Source organism: Crotalus tigris, unplaced genomic scaffold (genome assembly GCF_016545835.1).
Source record: "Crotalus tigris isolate CLP2741 ecotype Arizona unplaced genomic scaffold, ASM1654583v1 scf7180000019504.1669754, whole genome shotgun sequence".
Taxonomy (NCBI): Eukaryota; Metazoa; Chordata; class Lepidosauria; order Squamata; family Viperidae; genus Crotalus; species Crotalus tigris.
The window spans coordinates 976,404-992,519 of record NW_024097569.1 but is presented as its reverse complement, the minus strand read 5'-3'; the positions used below and the strand labels follow the sequence as shown (position 1 = coordinate 992,519).

At 43.5% G+C, this 16,116-nt stretch overlaps 1 long non-coding RNA gene across 1 annotated transcript; it reads right to left on the bottom strand.

Annotated features, from left to right (window-relative positions):
- Positions 1-1,543: 1,543 nt before the first annotated feature.
- On the bottom strand, positions 1,544-10,419 carry LOC120316901. The gene is made up of 3 exons (XR_005559084.1): positions 10,147-10,419; positions 2,484-2,600; positions 1,544-1,598 (listed from the first exon to the last, which is right to left on the bottom strand). It is a non-coding gene; the product is annotated as an uncharacterized LOC120316901 (long non-coding RNA).
- Positions 10,420-16,116: the final 5,697 nt, after the last annotated feature.

Below are 16,116 nucleotides of genomic sequence, written 5' to 3'. Positions count from 1 at the left end.
ATTGGGGCCAATGTTTATGCCAGGTCAGGACTGTTTTTATTGTAAAACTATAGTAACAGACTCTTGCAAGTCTCAATGTGCTTCCTCATTCCTTTATATCATATTATATAAAGAAGGGGCTTGTCTGAGATGTTTTCTCAAGCTATTTTCTTGGTCTGGACTCCAGACCCTCTTCTCTGTTGTCTTAAAGTGCCCACCAGACTTCTCATTTCTTAAAAACGTTTACATAATTGATTTGTTTTCCTCTTCTGTCTTCTTGGGGGGTTTTTTCCTTTTAAAAAGTTTCTTAGAGTATAATCCTGTAGGTGCATTCTGCCTTTTTTTTTTTAAGATCAACTATGTTGCCCTTGGAACATTTTTGCCTAAGGAATGAATTAGAGATGTTTAAAATACATAAATACCTTAAAACACATAGACATTTGGAGTAACTCTAACCACCCATCCTGTTTACCGTGGAAGTGAAAATTATGGCAAGTGAAACTGCTCCTTCGTTTTTGTCAAGTGAAACAAATATGCATATGTGTGGGTATGCAGGGAGGCAATTATCAACTTAGCAAATCATGAATTGCTAGTAAATAAGGAAATTAGTGAGGAACAGGTTTTCATTTATTTATCTGAAGCATTCCTTCTGAGATTTTGTTCTTTGTTAGAAATAATGACTGGATCTAACTGAACTGCCAAGTCCTCTGTTATTCAACGGATTTGCAACAAGGAACCATGCCTGCTTACCCTGTGATTAGACTACTGCAGAGTGGTCTGTGGGGGGGGCTACCCTAGAAGGATAGCCTGAAAATTATATTGATACAAAATATGGCAGGGTGGCTTTTAAAGGGCATAAAACTTTAATACGTACCGTGCATGTAATGGTCTGTGCAATTAACCTTGGGAGGGAAAAAAAAGTAGTCAATCCTTATGGAAAAGGTGTCTCAGCCCACACAAGGAAAAAGGAAGTGGGAAGCATCTCAGAAGGAGCCCTCCCTAGTTTTTTGGGAAAGTAAAAGTAAAGGAGGGGAAAGTGTTTTTCAAACATGGAAGATTCTTTTTTTTTTCTTTGAGTAAAGATTTTATTGATTTTATTGATTTATTTATGAGACTTATATACCGCTTTAAGTGCAAGCACTCTCTAAGCGGTGTACACTAGTAAGCAATGTATATATATATATATTTTACATTGCCCCCAACAATCTGGGTCCTCATTTTACCTACCCCGGAAGGATGGAAGGCTGAGTCAACCTTGAGCCGGTGAGATTTGAACCGCTGACCTACTGAACACAGTCAACTAAAGTGACCTGCAGTACTGCACTCTAACTGCTACGCCACCTCGGCTCATTTTCCCATCAACCTATGTTAATTTTTCCAATCAACAAGTTGTCTGGCAGTTTGCTATGCTAATACATGTTCAATTCCTAATCCTTCATTCTTTCTTCTAGCCAAGAATAAAATAGGTTTCCAAATTTGATAGTAGTCTGTATCTTCTTTATCTTTCACCCTCAGAGTTAATCTGTCCATCTCTGCACATTCCAATATTTTCCTGATTATTTCTTCTTCTGATGGCAGTCCTTCATTCTTCCAGTATTGTGCAAAAATCATTCTCGCTGCTGTGGTAATGTGTAAGATTAAATATAATTTCTGCTTATTAGTCTTTCCAGGCATAATACCTAGTAAAAAAAGTTCACTTGCTCACCCAACATTTTTTCTAACCACATATGTATCTTTCTCCAATAGGCCTTTGCCTTACCACACGTCCACCAAATGTGATAATACGTGCCTATGTTATGCTTACATTTCCAACATCTATCTGACATATTTCTAAACATTTTTGTTAATCTTGCTGATGGCAGATGCCATCTATAAACCATTTTATACATTCTGCTACTGTAAACTCGTAATAAAGGCAGCCTTAGTCTTATGATTTGTGCTTCCTGTCTCATCTACCTCAAAGGGCTAACAATGTCCACTTGGAAAGGTTTCCATTGATTGCAAATTTCATGTCAAAAGTAGAAGTCTTAAATGGCTGTTTCAACTACCTTGGTGAAAACGTGTCCTGGCGCTAAGATTAGAAGGAAATTCCCTCTTAAAACCTCCCAATTTCATTTTTTTCCTCTTTTTCCCCCTTTTTTAAATATTCTGTTTTTTGTATTTTTTTCATATTTATCTTTGATCTCTCTAAAACATTTCTAATAAAAATAATAATAATAAATAAAAAGTTCCAATTTCCTTAACGGGAACCATGCAGAAGAGCACAATCTCCTGGCTGCTCTCAAGCCATGGAGCACCGCTTCTCTGGAACTGCTCTTACTTCCTTTACATTTGTCTGCAGAAAGCAGTGGAGACTTCCCCTCCAGCATCTGCAGGGCTGTAGAAGGGCAAAAAAGTCAAGATGGGGCAGGCATCCCCCCCCCAATCAGAATCCCAGTCTTTTAGATGTGTGTTGTGATGCATATAAGGGAAAAGCAGGTTTTAGATAAACACAGTATAACCACCTTGGATACCTTTGCTTCCTCTTCTGCCCAAAATGTTCCAGATGTTGAATGGCGACATTAATTGTTTTTTATATTTAGAGTTTGATACCATCTTGTCTTTCTGTCCTTCTTAACTACCTTAGGAGATAAGACAGGAAAAGAGGGTTACCATCTGAAATCCAGTCACTGTGCAGAGTCACTTTGCAGAGCGAGACCGGTGGTATATAAATTTAATAACAGCTAAAACCAGTGCTTTTTTTCCTAAAAAAAAAAAAAAAAAGGTGCCGGAACTCACACACGTCATACAACCCGCCTTGCCTACCCTACAAGGTTCCATCCAAAAAAGGTGCCGGAACTCCGTTTTGGGCGTTCTATGAGAAAAAAAGTCCTGGCTAAAACAAATTAAAAACCATGATAGAATAAATACAGGTAGTCCTCAACTTACGACCACAATGGAGCCCGAAACGTCTGTTGTTAAGTGAGACAGTTCTTAAGTGAGTTTTGCCCCATTTTACAACTTTTCCTGCCACGGTTGTTAATTAATATTAATATTAATATTAGTATTGGTAGTAGTAGTAGTAGTGGTAGTGGTAGTAGTAATAACTTCAAACATCCACATCTGCCTATCCTGGGTCCTTGGTAAGGACTCGATAAGTAGACAAAATGCCAAATCCCATCTGAACATCTGGCTGACTGTGCGATAATCCATAGTAATAATAATAATAAAGTTGGAAGGGACCTTGGAGGTCATCTAGTCCAGCCCCCTGCTCAGGCAGGAAACCCTATACCATTTCAGACAAATGGCTGTCCAGTCTCTTCTTAAAGACTTCCAGTGTTGGAGCATTCACAGCCTCTGGAGCCAGAATCACTACCGTTAATAGCCCGGTTGTTAAGTGAATCTGGCTTTCCCATTGACTTTGCTTGTCCGAAGGTCGCAAAAGGGGAACACATGACCACGGGACACGGCAACCGTCGTAATTCTGAGTCAGTTGCCCAGCGTCTGAATTCTGCTCACGTGATCATGGGGATACTACAAAGGTCGTAACTGTGAAAAATGGTCACAAAGTCACATTGTTCAGTGCCGTTGTAACTTTGATCGGCCACTAAATGAACTGCTGTAAGTTGAGGACTACCTGCAATTAATTGCCAGGATAGGTCAGCAGAAATTGAGCCCTCTTCTGGTCACCCATAAACATACATTTCCCTTTCCTCATTTGGACTCAGGGCCAAGGTGCAGAGTTGGGAAAAAGACTTTACAAAGTGGAAGAAATTTGGGGCCGTGGAGAACAGGTTGATTCTGGATAAAGCAGAATTCCTCTCGCTGTTCTGTTCCGTAAGAAGATCTTGTGGACTGATGTTCTCCCTTTCACAGAGCTTCCTCTTTATGCTGTTAGCCCTGGCGAATTTCAGTCCAGAAAAGGTCAATCATTTGCATGGGGCTTCATTTGTAAGAAGAAGAAGAAGAAGGAAAAAAAAAACACAAAAGAGGAAAGAAACATATTTTACTAAATGTCACAGTACTGTTATCTCCTACACATCTGGAAAGCTTAAGGCCGTGACCTGTTCCTTATTGTCAGGGCACCGAATGAAAGGCTTAAGTTACCAGAAAGCAAATTCCAGGTGAATGTTGAGCAAAACTTTCAAACAGTAAAAACAGTTCAGCCGTGCAATCAAAGTCCGGGAGAGAAAGTGGCCTTCCTTTTTCTAGTGGTCTCCTAACAGTTGGATAAGTTACTTGTCAAGAAAGTTTAGAGATAAGAAATTATCTAGCTTATGTTTCCATTTGGAAACCACATCTGGATTTTGTACTCGAAACTGGGGGGGGGGAAATAAAACTCTAATTTTAAGTTTTAATTATTAGATTGATTTTGTTGTTATAAAATGGCTTGAAATGTTTCAAAAAGTAAGGGAAAAGATTAAGACTGTGTTTTTTTTTTGTATTCGATGCCACTGAATAAATTGGACGTTGCTACTTTTTTCCCCTTTCCTTTTTATCTTTCCATCTTTCTTTCTTTCCAACTTTTCTTTCTTTCTTTCTTTCTTTCTTTCTTTCTTTCTTTCTTTCTTTCTTTCTTTCTTCCTTCCTTCCTTCCTTCCTTCCTTCCTTCCTTCCTTCTTTCTTTCTTTTTCCTTCCCTCTTATTTCTTTCTCAATTTTCGTTTGTATTCATATTTTATCTTATAATTAGCTTTAATTAAAAAATGATTGCTATCTTATAATAAGCTGTACTGTAATTTTTAAAAAAAGAAATCTACCTCCCTGCCTTTTGCACGAGGCACTTAAATAGCCTATTTAACCACTTCTCTTGTGAACCTAGGGGCTACTCTGTCTCTGTGTGTGTGCGTTTGCATGTGTGTGTTTGCCTTCAGGTCAGTCTTTACTTCTCACAGCTGCCTGGACTAGCAAGGTTTTTCAGAAGTGGTTTGCCCTTGACACCTTCCCAGGGTTTAGAAAAAGTGGTCAGTCAGTCCCTAAGGCAGTGGTGGCGAACCTATGGCAGAGGTGCCAGAGGCAGCATTCGGAGCCGTCTCTGTGGGCACACGTGCTGTTGCCCCAGCCTTGCCTCCCCCCATGACCCCCTCCTCTCCAGCAGCCCCCCTGAAGGAGAGTCGCCCCTGAGCATGGCCCATGCAGGACATGGCAGCCAGGCAGCGTAGACAAGACTCTGCCCTCACGCCCCATCATGCAGTTGATGCTGCAGGATGCGGGCAGAGGGTGTGGCTGCCATAGCACTGCTGGACTGCCTGGGCAATCTGCAGCGGGCCCTGGAAGCAGTGAGTGGTCCTGTGGGCAGGTGGGGTAGGGGATGGGGTGGGGGATGGGGGGCAGAGTGGGGGCGGAGCAGGGGGTGGAGCGGGGGTGGGGCCAGGTTTTGAGCACTCAGTCTCTGAAAGGTTCTCCATCACTGCCCTAAGACAAGACTAGAACTCACAGACTCCCAGTGTCTAAACTGCTTCCGCTGTTACACCAAACTGACTCTCAGTGGCTAACATGCTAAACTTTTATTTGAACAGAGGATTATCACATCGTGCAAACCAGTGCCACTCAGATATACGTGCGCAGAGGCCCTGATTTCTCCTCTTCTAGTACTGGAAATTTTTCAGGTTCTTCAGTGCCCATCACTAATGATCTGATCACTTCCCAGGGATGTCTCTCCCATCCGTACACCAGATATCAGCCCTGTGGGAAAGGTGGGAAAGACCGCTTGAATTATACAGTCCTCACCTGACTATTCACAGCTCTCTTCCCAGTCAGTGAAATGACTTCTTTCCCTTCCACGATGGAGAAGGGGAAAGAGACACAAAGGGGGGAATGAAAGAAGGAAAAAGAAAAAAAGGTAATGCTGTAAAAGAAAGAGAAAAGTAGAAGAAAGGGATGGCTCCACCCTCTTTGTATCCTGGTTGCACCCACGCTGCCCAGAGTTACGTATTTTGAGGTCAGATGGGTGACCTATAAGTTTAATGAATAAATATAAATTAATGACTGGTTCCTCGCCAATCTCTATTCACTCACTCCCTCCTCCACCACCACACCAGCCGCCAGTTTGGAAACTTCACAAATTTGGCTGTGTGGTGGTGTTGTTGTTTTTTTAACCAAAATCCTGTGTTCCTCATTGTTTTTAGCCAGGCTAACGGCTACAGTTTGCAAGGCAGGGATTTTTCAGATAACACTTGAAGGGAAAGATTTTCAGGTGGGTATTGGTAGAGGAGAAATGTTGAAGTTTTACAAGTGGGGTAACTTTATCAAATGTACCTATTTCCCTTCGTTTCGGTTGGAAAGGAGTCCATTTTGACTGGAGAGGCGTAGAAGTCCTGTAAATGAATCCAGCCTTCCATACAAAATGGGGGAAAGTCAATCTACTGAAATATGCAATAGTACTGCTTTATAAAGCTCTAGTGCAGTGGTGGCGAACCTATGGCACGGGTGCCAGAGGTGGCACTCGGAGCCCTCTCTGTGGGCACACACACCATCTCCCCAGCCCTGTCTCCCCCCACGGCCCCCTCCTCACCAGCAGCCCCCCCTGGAGGAGAGTTGCCCCTGGGCACAGCCCACATGAAGCAGCACAGCCAAGGACAAAGACTCCACCCTTGCACCCCATTGCATGCAGATGATGCTGCAGGGCACGGGCGGAGGGCATGGCTGCCATGATGCTGCTGGGCTGCCTGGGTGATCTGTGGTGGGCCATGGAGGAGGTGAGTGGCCCAGTGGGCAGGGTGGAGTGGGGATGGCGGGGCAGTTTTTGGGCACTTGATCTCTAAAAGGTTCGCCATCACTGCTCTAGTGAGACCACACTATACTGCATCCAGTTTTGGTCACCCCATTACAAAAAAGTTGTTGAGATTTTGGAAAGACTTTAGAGAAGTGCAACAAAGATGATTAGGGCCCTAGAAGCTAAAAGATGATTAGGGCCCTAGAAGCTAAAAGATGATTAGGGCCCTAGAAGCTAAAAACATATGAAGAACAATTGCAGAAACTGGGTACACCTAGTCTAGTGAGAAGAAGGACCAGGGGTGACATGATAGCAATCTTCCAGTACTTGAAAGGCTGCCACAAGAAAGAGGGGGCCAACCTATTTACCAAAGCACCTGAAGGCAGGAGAAGAAACAACGGATGGAAACTCATCAAGGAGAGAAGCAACCTAGAACTAAGGAGAAAATTCCCAACAGTGAGAAAATTAATCAGTGGAACCAATTGCCTTCGGAAGTGGTAGGTGCCCCATCACTGGATGCTTTTAAGAAGAGTCTGGACAGCCATTTGTCAGAAATAGTATAAGTCTCCTGCGTGAGCAGGGGCTGGACTAGATGACCTCCAAGGTCCCTTCCTATTCCGTTGCTGTTACTTTGGGGGATTAGACATTGAAGGAGGAGAACTGTGTCAGTTTATGGTCACAGAAAACTGGTAGCATCTCTTCTAAGTAACATATTTTAGGAGAAGAAACAAGCAAGCTTTAGTGAGATATAGTTTGTGTCTTTTTATAAAATGTACTAGTTGGAAAAAGGGTTAACAAACGAGTAGTGGTTTAAGTAAAATCTCTTTCAGATATAACGTGACTCTTGGGGGTTTGATGGACCAGCACAATTCTGTTGTGTTCTGTTGCGTCAGCCAAAAGTGACACACACCCCCTCCCACTATCTTACATATCAAATTGACATGGGAAAAAAAGTCAGCAAGGAATCAAATTTCTTACAACCGTTGATTGGGTGGGCAACCCGCTTACACACTTTCTCCCCTGAGCGATGCAGCGGCTTTGAAGGCACCCCTCCTTATCACAACAGCGGCAATCCTTTGAAGTGAAACCTCAAGCTTTGTTTATTGCCAAAGAAAGAAAAATACACCAGTCGCCTGTGAGTGTGTTCTTCTCCTCTTGATGGGCAAGCCGCAAATATCCAGGACTGTTTGCAAAACACATTTCGGATTGGGCTTGTTCACACTTGTGGTCTAGGGATCCTTTAATCCTTGCTAATTTGCACAACTTAATGAGGTAGGAATTAACCCTTGGTACCTACTCCTCTGAACTTCAAGGAGCGTTTGGGCGGCTTCACGCCCACACCTGCTCAGTCATCAGAGATGGACAGCTGCAGGCATGTTAGGATTTCAACCAGCATCTCTTGTCCAGTTGTTGAACCACCGGGCATGAACCACATTTTGAGCACACAGCTCAGTCAGCTACAGATTGGCCTCGACTCACAACAGCTTGTTTAGCAACTGTTCAAAGTTATAACAGCGCTTACGACTGTTTTTCACACTTACAACCATTACAGCATTTCCCTCCTCCCCAGTCACATGATCAAAATTTGGATGCTTGGCAACTGACTCGTTATTTAGGACAGTTGCAGTGTCCCGGGGGGGGGTGTCATGCAATCCTCTTTTGTGACCTTCTGACACGCAAAGTCAATGGGCTGGATTCACTTAACAACCCTTATTACTGGCTGAACAACCGCAGTGGTTCATTTAACCACTGCAGCAAGATAGGTCATAAAATAGGACAAGACTCACTTAACTAACTCGCTTAACAACAGAAACGTTGGGCTCAATTTGGGTCATAAGCCGAGGACTATTGGTATAATCTTTGACATTTACAAACCTCTAGAAGCTTCATTCCATTTAAATCTGGGTCTTTGTTAGTAGCACTGTGTGTTGGGCGACACACAGTGCTACTAACTGAGAAAGCAGGCTAATTCAGTGCAGGCAGCCCTTGAGTGACAGCCCCAACAGAGACGAGAATTTCCGTTGCTAAGCAAGGTGGTTGCTAAGTGAATGGTGCTTGATTTTACAACCTTTTCCCCCATGGTTGTTCAGGGAACCACTGCCATTAAGGGAATCAGGCAGTTGGTTCTTAAGCTGGGAAAGTTGCAAATGACGATCATGTGTTCCCAGGATGCTACAGCTGTAGGAAATACATGCTGGTGGGCAAACACCTGAATTTTGATCATGTGACTCTGGGGATGCTATGACAATTGTTAAGTGTGCAGACTGATCTTCTTTTAGTTGTAATTTCATTGCTAAATGAATGGCTGTAAATTGAAGACGGTAGGAAAGATGTAGGAAGCATAATTCATCCACTGCATAGGGAAGGTGAATGATCTTGCAAATTCTAAATGGGATTCCCTGTTTCTTAAACCGTGATGCCAGTCTGGCTGTTTTAGCCAGTGGTGGAGTTAAGCCAAAGGTTCAGAGTCTGTGGATTGTAACCACTAAACCCAGAGGGTTTTGAGTAACCTGTGAGCTGGGTTTACAATGATTTTTTGAAACGGATCAAGCAAAGTATGAAGCAAAGCCAAAGGTGAGTTTTAATTGATAACTAACCAAGCGTTCAAACCGGTCAGTCCTAGAAGAGATCAACCCCGGCTGCTCTTTAGAAGGCCAGATCCTGAAGTTGAAACTCAAGTACTTTGGCCACCTAATGAGAAGGAAGGACTCACTGGAGAAGAGCCTGATGCTGGGAAAGATGGAGGGCAAGAGAAGAAGGGGGTGACAGAGAATGAGGTGGCTGGATGGAGTCACTGAAGCAGTAGGTGTGAACTTAAATGGACTCCAGAAGATGGTAGAGGACAGGAAAACCTGCAGGAACATTGTCCATGGGGTTGCGATGGGTCGGACACGACTTCGCAATTAACAACAACAACAAACCAAGCACGCCTAGCCATCTGCCAAAACCAACAGCGCTGTGATCGGTGGATGGATCCCCATCAGCTGACCACTTCCAGCCTAGCGGGTGGTAGTATGCCCACAATCCTCAGAGGATCTGTAGAACCATGCCTGTCAAATTCTGTACTTTTATCTATTATTTTTGATCTCTAATCTTTCAAAGAGAACTATTTTGGGACAGTGGCTATGACAACAAGCTGGAAACCAGGAGACTGTGAGTTCTAGTTCTGCCTGAGGCACAAAGCTAGCTAGGTGACCTTGGGCTAGTCATTTTCTCTCAGCCTTAGGAAGAAGAAGGCAATGTGAATTCGTGCCAAGAAAGCTGGCAATTGCCAGGAGTCTACCCTGACTTGAAGGCACACACTTGCGTATGCACACATACATGAGCTTTTCAAAATGGAAGGTTTCTTGGGTGGTAAAAGAAAAGCTCCGGAGCTAAAACGAGGCCAAGGAGAGAGCAGAAATCCACTACCTGGATTCTTCTGGATGATACTGATTTATGACTTGGTTGAGCATGTGCCTCTTGGGCACTCACCTTTGTCTTGAAAAACCGTCTCTGGAGAGGATGACCAATTGGTGATAGGCACCACGAAGGTGGAGCTGAAAGAGGAGGAAAAACAATCCCAAGCTGACTCAGAGAGGTCATACCTACTTCATACTTTTCTAAAATCTGCCAGAGGGGAGAAGAAAGAAGCTCTTCTCTTTCATCTCATTGGGTTCGGGTTTTTGTTTTGTTTTTTTCACTCCTGCCGTTTCTGTTGACACAGGATGAGTTGCGTTAGCAGCTAAGTTAGAAGGAAGCTGGCACGGAAAGACTCTAAAGTTACGTCTCCCTGACCCACTAGAGTAGAGAGGCAGAGTATGTTATGGATGTTCTCTTTTAAGGAGCTCCATCTAGTGGGACCAAGAAGAAGGACCTTCTCCATGGTAGTGTCCTCCCTGTAGATCAGTGGTTCTCAACCTTTTTAATGCCGCGACCCCAAACCGGTCGTAAGTCGAGGACTACTCAACTGGTGTAGCGCTGTTTGCAGAATGGGACTTTTGGTGGGCTCAGCAGGGCAGAGACAGCCTGGACAATTCCTATTGGCTTTTGAAAGCCAATAGAATTAGACTCTATTCAAGAGAGTCTATTCTATTGGCTTTCAAAAGCCAATAGAATAAAAGAGAGTAGCACAGCTAAGGAAAAGGGGGGGGGGAAATGGCAGACTGCGTTGTTTGGCGACCCCCGTGAAATGGTCGTTTGACCCCAAATGGGGTCCCAGACCCACAGGTTGAGAACCACTGCTGTAGATCATCATCCCTGAAGAAATAAGATTGGCCCCCACCTTGGTACTCTTTTGAAAGGCCCTAAAGACATGGTTTTGCCTGTAGCCTGGGCTCCTCAGGATGATATTGTTGTTGTTAGTTGCAACCCATCGCAACCCCATGGACAACGTTCCTCCAGGTCTTCCTGTCCTCTACCATCTTCTGGAGTCCATTGAAGCTCACACCTCCTGCTTCAGTGACTCCATCCAGCCACCTCATTCTCTGTCGTCCCCTTCTTCTCTTGCCCTCCATCTTTCCCAGCATTAGGCTCTTCTCCAGTGAGTCCTTCCTTCTCATTATCATTGTCACTGGGGGGGAGGGAGTTTATTGGCTTTTATATTGGGGTTTTATTTTTGTAAACCGCCTGGACTCACTGGCCCTATAATTTTTTTCTTAATAAATAAATAAATAAAGGCAGGACATCCTTTCCCCCATTTGCATGGTGAAAAGGGGGGTTATGTGTTATCCATGCCAGACTGATCTCCACACACCAAAGTGATGGAAGGAAGGTTTTCTTTATTATGGTCAGAGAACAATTCCACTTAAAGGTGTTTTAACAGTGAAACAGTTCTGAGAATCCTGGGAAATTATGATTTACCGGGCTTCCATGCAATGCACTTCTCATCAATGGAATAATTTTCCACGCTAATCATTTGGGTTAGGCAAGTAACATAGATGGATTCAAATAATGATAAATATTGACTGGTTACACTTGCAAATCTGGAGTGGTTCGGAGCTGTTTGCCACACACATATTGTTGTTGTTTGTTGTTAGTTGTGAAGTCATGTCCAACCCATCATGACCCCATGGACAACATTCTTCCAGGCCTTCCTGTCCTCTACCATCTTCTGGAGTCCATTTAAGTTCACGCCTCCTGCTTCAGTGACTCCATCCAGCCACCTCATTCTCTGTTGTCCCGTTCTTCTCTTGCCCTCCATCTTTCCCAGCATTAGGCCCTTCTCCAGTGAGTCCTTCCTTCTCACTAGGTGGCCAAAGTACTTGAGTTTCAACTTCAGGATCTGGTCTTCTAAAGAGCAGTCAGGGCTGATCTCCTCTAAGACTGACCCGTTTGATTGCCTTGCAGTCCAGGGGACTCGCAGGAGTCTAGTGGGACCAAGAAGAAGGACCTTCTCCATGATAGTGTCCTCCCTGTAGATCATCATCCCTGAAGAAATAAGATTGGCCCCCACCTTGGTACTCTTTTGAAAGGCCCTAAAGTCATGGCTTTGCCTGTAGCCCTGGGCACCCCAGGGGACTCGCAGGAGTCTTCTCCAGCACCATAGTTCAAAGGCCTCAATTCTTTGGCGCTCAGCCTTTCTTATAGTCCAACTTTCACAGCCATACATTGCAACTGGGAAAACCATGGCCTTGACTATAAGCACTTTTGTTGGCAGGGTGATGTCTCTGCTTTTTAGTATGCTGTCTAGATTTGCCATAGCTTTCCTCCTCAGGAGCAAGTGTCTTGTAATTTCTTGGCTGCAGTCCCCGTAAAACAAATATACAATCAATAGTTCACCCACAGACAGCCCAAAACAAGAAAACAAATGCAGATAATTCTCAACTTATGATCACAACTAAGCCCAAAATGTATGTTGCTAGGCAAGAGAGTTGTTAAAAGTGGTACAATGGGTGAAAAGGTTGAAAAGCCCTGCTCTATGCAGCTCAAAGACTCTGTTGCAGTTTGGAGCTGATATCAACAGCAAAATAATGTAACTTTCCTTTTTATTGTGTTTTTATAAATCTTGATACATTTTATACAGTTATATAAATCTTGATAGTTTGTATTCTTTCAATACAATCCTGTTTACGCAATAAAGTTTGTTAACATTCTATTAAACTGTATTTAGTTAGCTTGGTATACAGAGAAGAGAGCAGAGGAAAATACAGGTTATAATTTAGGGTGGCAATATTACCGGCGTAAAATTATTTGGCGTTTTCATTCAGACGTTGAGAAAAGAATCACCATGACTCACATCAAAGTATTTGTATACAGATTTCAATCTTAAACTGATTACTTAATATTAAAATCTCCATGGAGTAGTGTCTGTCTCTCTCTCTCTTTCTATATGTGTGTGTGTGTCTCTCTCTCTGTGTGTGTGTGTGTGTAAATGAAGGAAAAACTATAGATAAAATGAGCAAATTTAATAAGAATTAAAATACCAAAAAAGCAGGTGTGGGGGGGGGGGGAAGCAAGAAAGAAAATAAGAAAAGGACTGTTGAATTTCTAATTCCCCAATTTTGTGTATTTGCTAATTCTCAATATTTATAGATATACAGGCCCCTCAGAAACCAAAGTTTAAGTGATTGTATTTGTTATGCTGCATCATGTGTTGTATGTATAGGACCCATTCTTATTTACATTTAATTAATGCTTTCATTCTATTGCGTACCTATAAGGTTAGTTTTGCCATTGCTGTGCACTTTCCAATTTTAAGTTCCCAAATACTCTAACTTTTTGACATTTGGTGATTGAATGCGATCTCCACAGGTAATTTGTGTTGCCAATCAATAATCAGCAAATGGAGGAAGGAAATATGGTATCTGAGAGAAAAGCCAATATTTGGGGGATACCCCCCCATAGAAATGCAAGCCACCCTTTAAAAGTACTGGTTTAATACCTACAAATAAACACAGGAAAGGTTTGTTTTGCCCAGCAGTAGTAAAAATGCTATGTCAGGGGGAAAATATTTCACAGTTTCCATGTTGCAATGGAGGTTAAAGGGGAGAATTAGAGAAAGGTGGATGGCCCCATCCAGCATCAGCTTGTTTGTGAATGAACTAGACATAAGGGCTGGGTGTGCAGGTGTTGCAAGGCCAGTGGTGACATTTAAAGGCTTTTTTAGAGGTAAAGAACAAAAGTGTTAAAGTTCATCATTCACTTACGTTCGTAGAAAGATATTTGGGACCAGCCTGTCCTCAGACTGTTAGGCATCTCTGCCCATCAACTGCCGACCACATTTCTCTGGTGTTGTAAAGTTGGGCCAACCCAACACTACAGAAGCAAGGAGCAAAAGTATGCAATAAATAAGGTGACCAACCGTCCTCCTTTAGGGAGGACAGTCCTCCTTTTGTGTGTTCTGTCCTCCCTCGAAAAGTGTCATCCTACATGTCCTTCTTTTCAATATTTGAAAACTAATCTGCAGGGCTTTTTTTTTTTCTCATAGAACACTCAGAACGTCATTCCGGCACCTTTTTTGATGGTTTTTTTTTCAACTTTTGCATGAGCTGTGCTGCTCCCCCTATTGATTTCGAAAGCCAATAGGAATTGCTGCTGAGCACGTCAAAACACCCGGCCAACAAACTTTGCACATGTAAGTTGTCTGCAGCGAAGGCAAATTGGCAGGAACTTTGCACCCCTCCCTGCTACCCAACTACACCATCTCCTAGTTCAGTGGTTCTCAACCTTTCTAATGCCGCGACCCCATAATACAGTTCCCCATGTTGTGGTGACCCCCAACCACTTATACATCACCGGGTGCCAGGGGTGTGGCCAAAGAAAGGGGAGAAAAAATGGCAGACAGCCTGGTTTGGCGACCCCCGTGAAATGGTCATTCGACCCCAAATGGGGTCCCGACCCACAGGTGGAGAACCACTGTCCTAGTTAGTCCCGAAGATACCTGGAGGAGACTGGAGTGGCGATGCCACGGTAACTTTCTCTTGATGTTCGGCCCTGCTAGGGCAATAATGGCTGCAGGCGCAAGAGGAAGGGGCAGGGGGCTGCTGTGGGTGGGAGTGTGAGGGGCAGTGGTGGCTGGCTGCCCCCCATACTGTGGGAGCTGTGGTGCCTGTTCTATACGGGGCTGTGCAGGGTGGGCGGTGGTGCTGGTGGGGCAGCTGCAGGTGGGGTGTGTTGACGGCGGGCTGCCCCGCGGGGCTGGAGCCGGCACAGCTGGTGCTTTGGGAGCCATGGGGCCTGCTCTACACGGCAGAGCAGCAGTGCTGGCGGGGCGGCTGCAGGCAGGGGCGCGGCATGTAAGCATAATTACAATATAAAATGTTATTGTTACAAAGGTTTTTTATTATGCATTTATCCTATTATAGTGTATTCTGTATTATTGTTGCAATGAATAAAATGTTTCTTTTATTTATGATATTTTTTTCTTCAATTTATTTGTGTCCTCCTTTTCACTGTAAAAAAGTTGGTCACCTTACAATAAACGGAATTCCTGGATGCAAAGGCAGACATTTTTATGAATCAGGATGAACAGGGTGTTATCGTTGCAATGACGTATCACAATCCCTCTTTCTGATGACCAGCTGCCTTTCCCTTGACATCCTGTGCACAAGTTCACAAAATCTGTATTGATCAAATAAACCAGGGCTCTTCAAACTTGGCCCTTTTAGGACTTGTGGACTTCAACTCCCAGAATTCTGGGAGTTGAAGTCCACAAGTCCTAAAAGGGCCAAGTTTGAAGAGCCCTGAAATAAAATAATAGGCCTGATCTGAAATAAAATAATAGGCCTGGTCTCCTTCGATTTATTTTATTTTTATCCCGTCTTTATTATTTTTATAACTCACTCAAGCAGGGAAACATACACCTTTCTCCTCTTATTTTCCCCACAACAATGGTCCTTTTAGGTGAATTTGGCTGAGAGAGTGACTGGCCCAAGCTGGCTTTCATGGCTAAGGCGGCAACTCATGATCTCTCACTTTTTAGTCTGGTGCCTTAATCAACAGATCAAACCGGCTCTATTCTAGAGACTGCATTCCTACAATATGCTTAGTCTTAACCCAATTGTTAATATTGCTTTTTGGTTCAGTTTGTTACAGCTGTTTAATACGTTGAATAACTTCAAGTCCTATACAAGTTCAAGGTGCCGGATATTGTACAAATAAAAAATGGATTAATTCAGTAACTGGGTTAAGAGTATCCTGTAATCACGATCAGTGTTCAGGTGTTTTCAGATACCCAGTCATTTTACCTCCTAGAGCAGTGGTTCTCAACCTTTTTAATGCTGCGACCCCCAACCGGTCGTAAGTCGAGGACTACTCAACTGGTGCAGCACCGTTTGCAGAATGGGACTTTTGGAGGGCTCAGCAGGGCAGAGACAGCCTGGACAATTCCTATTGGCTTTTGAAAGCCAATAGAATTAGACTCTATTCAAGAGAGTCTATTCTATTGGCTTTCAAAAGCCAATAGAATAAAAGGGAGTAGCACAGCTAAGGAAAAGGGGGGGGGGGAATGGCAGACTGTGTTGT